This window comes from Hibiscus syriacus, unplaced genomic scaffold (assembly GCF_006381635.1).
Source record: "Hibiscus syriacus cultivar Baekdansim isolate YM2019G1 unplaced genomic scaffold, ASM638163v2 tig00110013_pilon, whole genome shotgun sequence".
Classification (NCBI taxonomy): domain Eukaryota; kingdom Viridiplantae; phylum Streptophyta; class Magnoliopsida; order Malvales; family Malvaceae; genus Hibiscus; species Hibiscus syriacus.
Genome location: NW_024062563.1, coordinates 4,084,044 through 4,099,411, shown reverse-complemented (window position 1 = coordinate 4,099,411; position 15,368 = coordinate 4,084,044).

Here is a 15,368-nt window from a genome sequence, read left to right as displayed (position 1 = left end):
TTCGATCTGAATGTCGATATGCCTTCCAGTTCAAGGGGAAGGCGTGCAAGTAGTAGGTTTTTCGACCTAAATGTGGAGCATGGAGGAACCATCATCTCCACCAGAAGAACCGCTTCGTGAGCCTGGTGCGGATGGTGCTGAGACTGGACTATTCATTCACCCAGAATCACCGTAATTCAACTCCGATGATGATGAAGTTCCAGGAAATGTGGCACAAACTAACCCTCCTGCACACATGTATGAAGCTGATTATGGTGCAATGTACGGGCCAGAATTTGCGGATATGCCTCATCTCGGTGACTATGGATATTACTCATCAATAAATAATGTTGAGTTATCTTTAGGCATGGAGTTTTCAAGCAAATAAGAAGCGATGATGGCTATCAAAAATTACAATATCCGTAATTTTGTTCAGTCCAGAGTCAACCGATCGACGACTGAAAAATATGTATGCTATTGTGCCCGACGCGAAAACGGATGCAATTGGATTGTTCGCGTATTGAAAATGAAGAGGAAAACAACATATGGGAACTAACAGTATACAACGGTCCTCACACATGTTGTGCTGGAGGGGTCAACCAATATCATCCCAACTTGGACTCTGAAGTGATATGCCAAGCCATCATGCCCATGGTAAAAGCAAGCTCTCATATAGTTGTTGCAGTGTTGATTTCAGCTATACAATCGCAGTATGGGTACACTGTCTCCTATAAAAAACTTGGTTGGCAAAACAAAATGCCATTGTCAAACTTCATGGCGAATAGGATGCATCTTACAACGAACTTCCAGGTTGGTTTAGGCTGGTGCGGACGTTGAATCCTGGGATAATTGTGGACTTCGAAACCTCCTATGCATACCATAATGATCGAGTTCTTTGCGATCGATGCCAATTCTACCGAGTTTTTTGGAGTTACCCACAGTGCGTTAATGCTGCCAAATACTGCAAGCCTGTGGTCCAGATTGACGGGACTTTCTTGTATGGAAAATACAAGCAATTTTTATTATTGGCAGTTGTCCAAGATGGCAATCGCAACATTCTTTCAGTTGCTTTTGCTCTTGTCGAAGGAGAAGATACAGATTCTTGGGCTTTTTTCCTCCGAAATTTACGTGCACATGTTATCACGAGGGGAAAAAATCTGTGTCATTTCAGATCGCGGAGCTGGGATCAAAGCAGCAATGGAGTCTTTGGGTCCAATGTGGCAACCACCCTTTGTCCAACATAGGTATTATCTCCGACACATTGCTGCGAACTATCATGGAAGGTACAAGAAGAATGATGAGCGTTAATTAATTGTGCGCATGGGTAAGTGAAAGCAAGTTAGTAAGTTATGCATTTTTTGATCATTTTAATTTTGCAAAGAAAACAAGTTTGTAAGTTATACATTTTTTGATCAGGTTACGAACTACATCCTCGAACGTTTGAATCAATGCTTCAAGATTTGTGGGCGAAGAACGAGGAATGATACGATTACATCAGCCTCATCGATAAAGAAATGTGGACGAACGCATATGATGGTGGATATCGATATGGACACATGACGGCCAACTTGGCTAAGGTAATCAATTCAACCTTAAAGGGTGCACGTCACTTACCTGTAACGGCTTTGGTAAAAACTACATATTTTCGTTTGGGGTGCTTTTTGCGAAACTCGGGGGACAAGCTCAAACCTGGATGCAAGGCGGTCATGTCTATTACCCTAGATTAGTTGCAGATCTACAGAAAAAATTGCTGCATCAAATGGAATGTCTGTAACAAGCTTCTCTATAAGGCATGAAATGTTTCGTGTCACAGAGTTGTCGCGACCTCTTCAAGGGATTGAAGCTGTGTCGTTAAGAGTAAATCTAAGGGACAGAACGTGCGACTGCGGGTTTTTTCAAACTCTGAAGTATCCATGCTCTCATGTGATAGCATCTTGCTCGCATACACGTCAAGACTATAACTATTTTGTGGATCCCGTATACCTACTATCTGAAGTTTTTAAGGTATACGAATTTGAGTTTCCCCCCATAGGTAATGACAAAGACCCTGATGAGGTTCAAGATTGGCTCCCGATTGTACCAAATACGAGTTTATTGAGGGAGTGTGGTCGTCCAAAATCCAATTGAATTCATTGTGATATGGATATTCGAGAAAGATCTAGATAAGACAGAAGATGTGGCCATTGTAGAAACCCAGGACACACTAGAAAAACATGTCCACTTCTATTGTCATCAAGTAACAATTGATGAGGAAATGATGTATTTGTTTATCAAATAATAATTCTTGTATTTTAATTTACATTTACTTCAAGTTAATGTCATTCGATAATCGCTGATGAAGATTAAAAAAACGAACACAATCATTAAATTTTATCAAACTAATAACAATTTAACAAAATTAAATGGTAATAAACAAAATTAACTGAAATATATTAAAACAAAGCCCAACAAATTTAACAAATTAAAGTAAGTATTAAATGAGAAATAATAAAAATTACAATTAAACAAAATAAAGTAAATACAAATATAATAAAAAAATCTATCGATGTCTGCGTCGCGAATGTGTTCCGCAGGGCGGTGGTTGTCAGTCTCGAGGAGGATTTCTTCGTATCACTGGTTCTGACTCCTCGCTGTCATTGTCATCGTCGTCGTCGTCCTGAGCAGGTACATTAGGTTGATGAGGAGCTGATGACGATGAAGCACCTCCATAGAATAAGGACCCTGGAGGTGTATGACTGACTATCCCACCGGCCTGCGAGAACTGGGAAAACTGGGAAAACCCAGACATCGCTGAGTGTGAAAACTATACAGGAGGTGTATGTGTTGCGGCCATGGGTGATGAGGCTGAACCTGCCAAATATCCAGTATATGAACCCCAAGTCGGATCTGCAAACATAGACCCATAATAGCCTCCAGGAGGGGTCATCTATGACGGTGACGGTGGCGGGGTCATAAAACCAGGTGAAGGTGGCAGCGGGGGCATCTGGTAATGGAAAGGCGATGACGGCATCATATATGGCTGCGGCATCATATATGGCTGCGGTGGCTATTGGGAAGATCATGCTGGTACAACTGAAGATGAACCGGAAGCACCTGCTCTCCGTCAAATAGTCGGGAGACGATGGTGCTGTGTCGGTGAACGTCTCTGTCAACGTCATAGAAAGGTTTGCCCTTGTGCATCCTCGGGAAGTAGAAACAGTTTCCCGTTATTGTTGAACCACTCATAATAATCCTCAGCATACATCAAGAGGTCATAAGAAATGGGCTCTTTACGGGGAAGGCGCCGATGTCGATCCTCCCACAACACGACCCACCCATGATGCCTCACCAGCCAATCTGTATATGTCTTGCTGCGTCTATCTAAGCTATGCAACTCGTCCATATTGCGAGGTGCTTCCGGAATTGGTTGAAAACAACCAAACTGCCGGAGCACGCGATCAGTGGAGTACCACTCGACGGTCGCATAACAGATCAGATGGACCATCGCCATCCAAACATCTGATGGACCCCTCAACTCAGGTGGGATCACCGCCCTCACATCATCAGTAGAATATATCACCCATTCAAACTAAAACAAATAATATATATTTTTATCAAAATAATAATCTAATTATATAACTATAATCTAAAATCGATTTTTAAACATTAAAATTCATACATGTGTGTCAGCCTTCTGATCGATTAGCACCCTAATTTTTTCTAAATCATCAGGTAGCTCCAGATGATTTTTCCTATCAGTAGACCACCTATTCAAGGAAAAAATTTGTTATACACTGTATAAAATTATTAATATACAAAAGCAGTTTTATAATTACCTCAGAAGTAGTGGAAATACGAATGGGTTCTTCACAACGGGACATAAAAAGGGCAATCGATACAATGCCCAAGACTGCAGCAGCAGGAGACATCCGCCGATAGCATTACGCCTGTAGACAGTGGCTCCATACATCTCCTTGTACAGTAAAGCCAAAAATATCGAGCCCCAACTGAATGATCCGGCGAGACGAAAGTCGCTAAGATGTCGCAACCACATGCAGTGAACTAGGTTGCGCGATTTGTCTGGCATCAACAACCCCTCCTATCAGCTGCAGTATGCATGCCGTGCATACATCTTAACCTCATCCTCAGAGGCGTCTGCGCTCAACTCCCGAAAATTGGCATCTAACCAATTTAACAGTATCCTACCTCCGATAAAATTTTTCGGGACACGTCATAGACTATCCCGACACAAAGTAGTCCAAGAACCGGAAGTTATCCCCGATATCACATCTCCATCCACCGGAAGCCCCAGGTGCATAGAAACATCTTCAAGAGTGATCGTGCACTCTCCGCACGGAAGATGGAATGTGTGGGTCTCCGGCCTCCACCGCTCTACTAAGGCAGAAATCAGGTCTGGCTCTATCTTACAGTGACCTTGATATCTACCTATGTAACCGAATCCAACCTCTACTAAATACGGCAAGACACGGCTGGGTATCACTAACTTAAGATTCCTAATAAAAGGATCTAATACACGGTCCTTCTCCTAAAAATAAATAATTATAAAAATTAATTTTTAATCTAATAATCATGCATTAAATAAATCAACTAATAATTTAAATTAAATTAAAACGTTAAAATGTTATCGTATCAGCAAAGTGTCGAGATATTTAATTCTTAATCTAATAATCATGCATTAAATAAATCAACTAATAATTACTAATAATTTAAATTAAATTAAAACGTTAAAATGTTATCGTATCAGCAAAATGTTGAGATATTTAATTCTTAATCTAATAATCATGCATTAAATAAATCAACTAAATATTACTAATAATTTAAATTAAATTAAAATGTTAAAATGTTACCGTATCAACAAAGTGTAGAGATATATGATTTACATCCGAGCGAAGTAGACTGCCTTCCATATATATACAAAAGAATTATATTAGTAAAATATTAAATAAAGTAAAATACTTAAATAAATTATATACATAATAAAAATATTATAAAATATACCTTAAAAAGAGAGAGTATTTGGGAGAAATTTAGAGAATTTGGTGTAATAAAAGTGATTAAGAATTTGGTGTGGAGCGAGTATTTAGGGGTATAGCGCGCCCCCTGCACCACGCGGACAAGGGCGCACTATACCCATGTGGCACCAAATCATCGTATATCGCGGGACAGAGGGCGCGCTTTAATGCTACGGGAGTTAGATCAGAAAATATAATCTGACCGGTGTTAGATCGATAAATATACCGATCACCGATTTATTGAGAAAAACGTCGTATGATAGAAAGAGGAAAAGAAAGAAATTGAAATGTTTAATGGTCCATAACTTACCCTACGACATGACGTAGCTTAATTAATTATCAACCAAACGCTATATATATAGAAAAGTCAAATAATTTAAAAGAGTATTGTTATTTTAATTAATTAATTATCAACCATGTTATGTATAGAAAAGTCAAATAATTTTTAATGGAAAAAAACTTTTTTAGAATAAATTAAGAGTCAGTTAATTATTTTATAAATTTTAGTAGTTGGAGATTAAAAAAAAGTAAGATTTTAGTCATATGATTATTTTATAAATTTTAATAGTTGAATGACTTACTAAAATATATACTATAGTCGAGGGACTATTTGTGTACTTTACTCTTGTTGTTTTATTATTTTATCGAAGTGCTTGTTAAAATATAAGTTTTAATAGTGTTATAATTATTAAAAAGAATGCTTAATATAAAAATATGTGTCTAAATTATATTTTAAATTGGTTTTAGTGCCAAAATAATTTTTCATTAAAAGTAGGTGTTTAATACCTTCTCTGTTATACTTTTAGCTATCTACCATTAAAAAAATTGTTAAGTGATACATGTTACATTTATATTTTTTCTAAAAAAAGTATTTCTTTAAAAAATTAATTGTTTTTTTAAAAAGAAAAGAAGTTAGAAATCCATGTTGCGACCTCCTTCCATCTCCCCTCACTATCGTCCCTTCTCATGTCCTCCTATTTTTTCTCTTTCACGTCCTCATCCTTGATGATAGACGAATGAACCCCGACAACATATGGACAAAGAATCATCTAAATCATTGACAATGAAAGGAATTGCAGCAATGCAATCATCCATTTTTGTTGCAATCATCGCTTGAATCATAAGGGTTAGGTTATTAGGTGTTCAGGTGGTTAGGTGTTGTCTAGATTTCGATCAATTGACGGTGATTGTGGTGATTTTTGATGGTGAGGGGATTGAAATTAGGATTTTTTTGAGGTTTTGGGGGGTTTGTTTTATAATTTCAACTTTTTTAATAATCTAAGTATTTTTAAAATTTTATATGATTGACACATTGTCGAAATGAGTTTTTATATTTAAAAAAAATTAATGATCTTTTGATTAATTTTTAATTAAAAGTAATATGATTTTAAAAAATCTCTCACTTCGAAAAATTTGGGATTCCCTTTAAATAAATTAAAATACAGTTCGAGGAGTCGCCACCAATCTTTTATTAGGGTGTGATTAGGCACCCAAAAACTTATTTGTCATTTTAATAAAAATATTGATTTTAATTAAAACAACAAATTTACGATTTGCGTACCAGAAAATTGAGTTTGGGAGTTGATTACGCGTGGGGAATGATTAGCACCCCAACAACACCCTAAATCGGTACCTAGTCGATTAATTAATTGTTTTTGCAATAAAATTTATGATTTTGAATTTAATTTAATTTAAGATCCCTTAAAACAACATTAGTGAATGTTATAACGAAACTAAGTAATATTTAATTATTTCCTATCAAGAAGAAATTATCTCTCGTACCTTGAGACAATCAATTCTTACTCTAATCGAAATAAGGAAATATTACGGTTTCATTGCAATATTCAAATGCACGAAATTAAACAAATTTAATTAAAACTTACCAATCCTTTAAGAAAGAAGAAGAATATTTGATTATTTAAAGATGTCGAGATCAAACCTTAGATAAGTTTTAACGCTATTTTCTCAAAGAATTTAAATAGACGAACATTTTTTTCTCTCGTCCTCAATTTTTAGGTGTACTCAAATTTTAGGGTTTCACTTAACGGGATATATTTTCATTTTAAAACTGTTGGAAGTAGCCTTATCATAAGTTAAGACAACTACCTCACGTCAATTTTAAAACAAAAAGGTATTACCCTTAGTCAAATTATTTGGATCGAGTTAAGCCATGCTCATGGGAGTATCATACATATCATGCAAAAAGGATGTCATGTGATTTTTAAATAAATTATTCGCATACTCACACACATGTAAACATATCAGTATGCAAAACAAATATATACAACTAATTAAAGAAGGCAATTACCTAACAAAGGACTACATGAAAAGAAATCTAAATTTAATGACTAAATCTATACGATAAAGTAGTCTAAATTAAGACTAAAATATTTGAAATATAACTCTAAGGATTCAATTTAAAATTAAAGTTCTAGGACCAAATTTTAACACAATGTAACAATTCAATGAATTCTAGCATAGTGGCTAAATTGAAAGTGAAAGGACATTAAGCATGCAATATCGAAATTATGACAGTGACCTAAATAGAAAAACAAGGCAAAGTTAGGGGTACTCAAACCGTGATTTACCAACCATAAAAAACCTAAAATTTACTAATACATGCAATAGGTAAAATTACAGAATCAAGGCATGGCAATTGAGTAAAACACGAAAAGAACACTACAGGTGACTAAAATACAAAAAGGCACTGAAATGCGGGGGACTGAAACGTGGTCCCCTTTTCGACCGCTTCTCTGCACTCTCTCAAACCCTCTCTTCTTCATCTCCCATTCACGCCCGAGAGTTCAAAAGCCTCAGAGCCGTCGTCGGCCAGCGTAAATCGGTGGCCATTTTCACTCCGACCGCTGCCTAGCACGACTGAAAGCCCAAACGACCACCCAAATCGACCTAAAAACCTTCGCTTTCTCTCTATCCTCACTCTTCTCCCTGACCGAGACTTCCAAAACTCACTGTCGCTACTCAAGCCGCCGTAAATCGGTGTCACTGAAAATTCGGCCACCGCCAACGATGGCTGGTTAAACCTGAACCAAACCTAACATCTCTCAAAACTCCCAATCTCTTTTTATCTCTAACTATGTTTCGACCTACACCTCCATATCTCTTCAAAATCTAGAGAAATCGAAACTAACTATCTCCCTAAGCGGCCCAAAGACCTGTGACTTCCGACTCTTGGCAGCACTACGACTTGATTTCTTTCTTTCCCCGACAGAGAACTCGTCACAACAAGGTAATGAACTAACCCCGTTATTTATGTTTTTTTTTTCAATGGGTTTCGAAATAATTCATGCACATTCAAACAAACATAAAAAATGAAAGCAGAAATTTAAAGAAAACGTCTTTCTCTTGTATTGCCTCTTTCGAAAGGAATGAGGGAGAGATTACATTGCTGCCTTTTGTATCTGGGAATTCAACATCCTCCTTTTTACAATTGAGAAATTTGGGGTTTTATAGAACCCATTTCTGTTAAAAAAATGTGAAAATGTAAAATCGATTTTTTTTCATTTCATTTTTTCTGTCTTCTTTCGACTTGCACTTTGGTTGATGAGGGCCTCATTGGCTTTGCCATAACCGTTTATTTCCAGGGGATACTGTGAGAGCCAATTTGGCATTTTGCTCGTGAGGCTCGATGGACCAGTGAGAATGTTACCGCGACTGTTAGATGTATATGGGGGACCAGTCTGAGCGTCTCACGTGGCCATGGACCACTGATGTTGGCTTGTTGTGGTGCTGCTTGACGTGTACTGAGGCACCGATGTTCTTCCAGGGTCGGGAAAAATTAGGTACGTGTCAGATAACGATCAAATAGATACCTAAAATAGTAACAAAAAAAAATGTTAGACACCTATTTTAAAAAAAATGAAAAGTCAAAGGCACCATAATAAGGATGACATATAGTTATAATTTCGTGAATCTTGCATCTTACCCGCTACAATGAGTATAAGTTTAGTGGTAATGGACAGATGTGAATATAAAATATCATACTGTCTTGGGTAATTAATAGGTGATGGGTTTGAGATTTTACTCGTTTCACATCCACCTGTCCAATAATTATTTATCATATAAATTTTAGAATTTAGGTATAATTTTATAGATTATTTTAAATTATATGATTTTATAGGACACAATTTATAATTCAATCAAATTAAGATATAATATTTTTAAAATCGAAGATGGATATTCTTTCTATCTCAAATTTGTAGGCATGTACGAGTATAGACGTGTACAAAATGTATGGTAGACGTGTGTAGGTGTGGATGAATTTAAAAATTTATTGGTGCATGTGAATGTGAATCAAATTTTACTTATTGTAGGTGGTGAGTCAATAATGAATATAAAAATATTAAGCGAAGATGAAGATAGAAAAATAGATATTTGCACTCACCCCGGGCATTTAGTTTCAATTTTAATCTATCCCTGCACCGGTGCGAATATTAGAGAGGAAAACTGATTTTAGTTTGGTTATTAGAGTATGCTAGTTTCAATTTGATTTCAGTCCTGGTTTTTCAATTTCTTGAAGTTGTTATTTCTGGTACCAGTTAGGTTTGAGTTGTTAAGACTACTAAGCATTGAAGACTGTGTTGCCTTAGTTGGGCTCTGCTATTTAAAGCCTAAGACAGTGTATACCAACTTATTAAAGTGATTCTTATTTTTTAAAATATTAGGTTCAAGTAATTATTTTATAAAATATATGTATTTGTGATAATTAATAATAATTATGAAGAGATATAATCACTTTAAGTTATTCAAAAATAAATAAATAAAACAAAAAATTGAAAATATCAAGTAACCATAGAGTTAAGTGTTTAATATTTATAAATTAAGGCAAAAAAAAATAAGACGAGACAAATAATAAGTTATTCGAGTTTTATTTAGTCAATTTTTGGTTGATATTCAAATTGAATAGATTCGACTCGAATTTGACTTGAGTTCTTAACGAGTTAAAGTGAGTTATTTTATACTCAACTCAAAAAACTTGCGATCAATTCGAAAAAATAATAAATTAAAAATTAAAAATTATAAATTAAATTATTAATAATATTAATATTTATACGTTGTTTTTAAAAAAAACAATATTAAGGTTCGGGTTCGAATCAAAATTTAAGTTTTAATCGAACCAAATCTAAAAATATTTTGAGTAATTACGTGTCTGTCTGAAATTTAAATCCCTTTTAATTATTTATATATCTTATTAATTGTGTGAATATAAAAAATTATTAATAATATTATTAATATACATGTGTTTGCCCCGGAAAATATTCAGAATCAATGAGTATGTATAGAATAGAAAAAAAAAATTAACACGCACAGTTATGAAAGTAACGATCGACGGGGGATTCCTCTTTAATGAAATGGTGATAATTGCTCAAAATTGCTTTATCCCTGTAATTATGATTGAGATAGGTTCAATTTTATCATTTTTTATAAAAAAATTTGATTTATTTATGATAATTTAGTTTGATTTTGAGTTCTCAAATTAGTATAAGTTTTCACTTTTTTAGATTTTAGTTTGGCGAAATGATCAATAAATTTTTAAAATCCTTTTTATATTTATTTTAGAGTTTAGGCCATCCATTTTTATTTGAGAGATACACTAACACGAAATCGTTTTTCACTTGGATATCAAATTTGGATCAAATCATCGTGTGTTATGGTAATCAGAGGTGTTTATTATAATGTCAAAAATCGCAATTACTTTTAATAATTTTGACAACTGATAATTTCAGTGTCTCCCTGTGAAGAAATATGAAAATGAAAAAAAAAGTAATTCAATACATAAATTTTAATTGTCATTGCTCAAAAAAATACATCACATAATATATCTTAACACAGAATAAACTCAAAAAAATATATCACATAATATATCTTAACACAAAATAAAACAGAATAAGATTATAACAACACATTGTATAGTTTGTTTTGATGCGATAAAAGTCGCTAATTTTAATGAAATTAAAAAATATCTAAATTATAATAAAAATTTATAATTACACAATCGTAGATAAAATGTTAAATTAGTCATCTAAGATTATATAAGGATAAAATGTTAAAAACTCTATCTAAATAAATTTGAATAAAGTTAGTTACGTACAAATTTGATTGTATTGGTATGTTGCGGAAGACGGCTATCGGATAGAGTAAAATCGCAACTGATAATTTGAGAAAATAAAAATGAATATAAAAGAGACATAAAATTTACGTGGAAAATCCCTAAATAATATAGGTTAAAAACTACGGGCAACGGTAGAAGAATTTCACTATGAGAAAATAGGAATCACAACATCATCTACCAAGGAGAAGACAATGATAATTCTCTTTTGATAAAAAGGAGAAAACAACTCTCAAGAAAACTCTCTAAATTCTCTAGTATTGGGAGAAAGCTATAATGTTTTGGGATGATTTTGAAGCTAAATGGGTTAGGGTATTTATAGTTTAAGCTTAAGGACTAATCTTATAAATACTCTAAAGTTTAGTGACTAAAGTTTGTAATTTTTCCATACAAAAAATCAACAAATTTGGTGGCCAAATTTGACTAATTTAGTCGCCCATTAATGTTGAAAGCTGTCCCATTTTATTGCTTTGATTTTTTCAACAATCTCCCACTTTAAGATTTGATTGGAACAATCATATCTTCACATCATTCTTTCTACCTTGTACCTTCATGTTGCTTGCATCTCTGACAGGCCACAAGAGGATCGACATCAGGTAAATTTATCAGCGTTGATTGCATTCGTCATGAAATCTGTTATATTGTCTTTGGTATGGATCTTCTGCATATCTACCGCCCTTTCTTCCACTTTTTCACGAATAAAGTGGTACTGAACTCGTATGTGTTTTGTCCTTGAATGAAATGATGGATTCCTTGCTAGATGAAATGCGTTTTGACTGTCACAAAACAGAGAAACATACTCTCGATTGTGCCCAAGCTCATCCAATAACATCTTCAACCAAATTGTTTCTTTACTGGCTTGTGTAGCTGCTACATATTCTGCTTCTGTTGTAGACGTAGCCACAACTGGCTGTAATTTTGAAACCCAGCTTACAGCTCCACCAGCAATTTTGAACACATATACTATAGTAGATTTTTTTTATCCAAATCCCCTTCATAGTCAGAATCTACATACCCATTGATAAGTAAGTTTGATCCTCCGTAACATAATGCAATATTTGAGGTCCTTTCGATGTATCTCAAAACCTTCTTTACTGTATTCAAATGGTCTTTGCCTAGATTCACCATGTACCGACTAATCACTCCTACTGCTTGTGCAATGTCTGGCCTTGTGCATATCATAGCGAACATTAAACTTCCCACTTCCAATGCATATAGCACTCGAGATATCTTCATCATTCCTTCTTCACTACTAGAACTCATACTAGAGGATAATTTGAAGTTAATAGGAAGAGGGGTAGAAATTGGTTTATAATCTTGCATGTTGAATCGTGACAATATCTTCTTCAAGTAATTCTTTTGTGAAAGCCAAATCTTCCTATTACTTCTGTCTCGGTGAATTTGCATCCCTAGAATCTTGTTTGCTGATCTCAAGTCCTTCATTTCAAATTCCCTAGCCAGTTGTGCCTTTAATTCCTCAATATGATCTTTTTTTGGTCATGCAACCGACATGTCATCCACATACAAAAATAATATAACAAAATCGTTATCACCAAACCTATTGAAATAAGCACAAGGGTCTGCATTAAGTCTGTTGTATCCAAGGCACATAATGAAGGAATCAAATCTCTTATACCAACACCTTGGCGCATGCTTTAGACCGTACAGAGATTTGTTCAACCTGTAAACCAAGTTATTCTTTTCTTCTTCTTCAAAACCTTCAGGCTGGAGCATATAAATCTCTTCTTCAAGATTTCCATGAAGAAAAGTTGTTTTAACATCTAGTTGCTCTAGATGTAAGTCCAATGTAGCACACATTGTCAAAACTACTAGAACTGTTGTTAATCGAACCACGGGATAAAATATTTCATTGAAATCAATACCTTCTTTTTTAGCATATCCTTTGACCACGAGTCTTGCACGATACCTCTCAACTTGATCATCACCATTTCGCTTGATTTTGAAGACCCATTTGTTACCAACTGGCTTCTTTCCTTGTGGTAGTGGCACAAAGTCCCATGTATTATTTTCATGAAGGGATTCGATTTCTTCCTCCATCGCCATCATCCATAGTGAAGCATCTGAGCTATTTGTTGTCTCCTGTATGTTGATGGCTCACTGTCCTCTGTTAAAAGGCAATATGCAACATTTCCTTCTATAAAATAATCTGAGTGCCAATTGGGACGTCTTCTCACACGATCTGATTGACGAGGTGTTGGAGCTTCAGAACTCTATGGTTCTTGTTCATCATGTGCTGGTTCTACTTCAGAAGAATCTCCTTGTTCAACCTCCTTGTCCACATATATCTGTGTAGTCTCTGACTTTTCAACGCTATCATTGTTTTCTTTTCTTTGTAGGTTTTCTTCTACAAAGATAACATCCCTGCTAATGATCACTTTGCGGGCAGTAGGATCCCACAAGCGATACCCCTTTACTCCATCAATATATCCCAAGAATTTGCATTTCCTGGATTTTAGATACAACTTTGAGATTTCTTGGGAGTTGTACATCACGTACACAATACTTCCAAATATATGGAGGTTTGAATAATCATATGGTTTACCAGTCCACATCTCCATTGGTGTCTTCAGCTCTATTGCAGTTGATGGAGCTCGATTCACCAAATAACAGGCGGTATTGACTACTTCTACCCAGAATGATTTTCTAGGCCTACATCCCTTAACATTGCTCTTGTTCTTTTCTAACAAGGTTCTGTTCATCCGCTCTGCCACTCCATTTTGTTGAGGAGTGTTCGCCACTGTGAACTGTCTTTTGATGCATTATTTCCTACAAAAGTCATCAAATTCTTCACTTGTGTATTCTTCTCCATTATCTGTTCTGAAACACTTGATCTTATTTCCAGAATCAAGTTCCACCCGCGTTTTGAAGTTTTTGAAAGTGGAAAACACATATGACTTCTTCTTAATAGGGTACACCCACCATCTCCTAGAGTAGTCATCAATAAACGAGATAAAATATTTTGCTTCGCCTAGGGATGTAACTGGTGCTTGCCATACGTCAGAGTGAACCAATTCTAGAACACTTTTGCCTCTAGAATTTGATGTGTTGAATTTCAACCGGTGTTGTTTACTTGTTATGCAACGCTCACACAAAGTAAGTGATACATTTGTTAAGCCTAGAAGTAGCTTTTGCTCCACAAGGACTTTCATATCTTGTTCTGACATGTGTCCAAGTTTCTGATGCCATAGCATTGCAGAATCTGAACTACATAAGACAACAGAGGCTTATGCTTCTAGCAAAGTTTCTCCCTTCAGCATGTACAAGTTTGCAACTATCTTTTCACCTTTCAGCACCACAATCGCTCCACGAAACATCTTCACGATTCATTTCCGTGTTTCAATCTTGTTTGCATTATTATCCAACAATCCATAGTAATAAAATTTTCTTCAGGCATTTCACGTGCCGCACATCTCGAACAACTTTAATTGTTCGTCATACATCTTCAATTTGATGGTTCCCACGCCAACGATCTCTAATGCATGATCATTGCAACTATACACATATTCTCTTGAGACTGGTTCATAATGATAGAACAATTCTCTTCTTGAGGTCATGTGATATGTTTCTCCCGAATCAATGAGCCAAATATCTGCAAATCTTTTTCTGTCTTCCACGGTGGTTGACGCTTCACAGCATAGAGCATCTCCATCATCTAAAGTGTTTGCGGTATTGCCTTGTGGATTGGAGTTTTTATTTAGACTCCAACAATCCTTCTTCGAGTGACCCTTCTTTCCACAGTTGTAACACTTTAAATTCTTCTTGCTTCTCGACTTTGATCTACCATGTTTGTGACTGCTGCTTTAGCCACGTTCTGTTGATCTCCCTCTCATCGTTGTCAATGCTTCTGCTTATTGCAGATTTACTTGTATGTCTTCCTTGTTCTTGAGCCGATTTTCTTCTTGTAGAACAGCAGCTGCAAAGTCATCGAAGACTAGACTGGTTACATTACTGTTTGTCAAGTTGATGATGAGTTGATCATACGAATCCGGTAGACTTTGAAGTATAAGTTCAACACGTTCTTGTTCTCCTATTTTACAGCTTAAGGATGTAAGCTGAGAAAATAAAGTTTTTAGTGTATTTAAGTACTCCGTCACTGAAGTAGATTTTGGCATACGGAGAGTGTATAATTTTCTCATAAGGAAAATTTTATTGTGCAATGATGTGGCCTTGTACAGTTTGGTGAGATTATCTCATATCTCCTTAGTTGTCTTCTTCTCCTCGATGCTTGA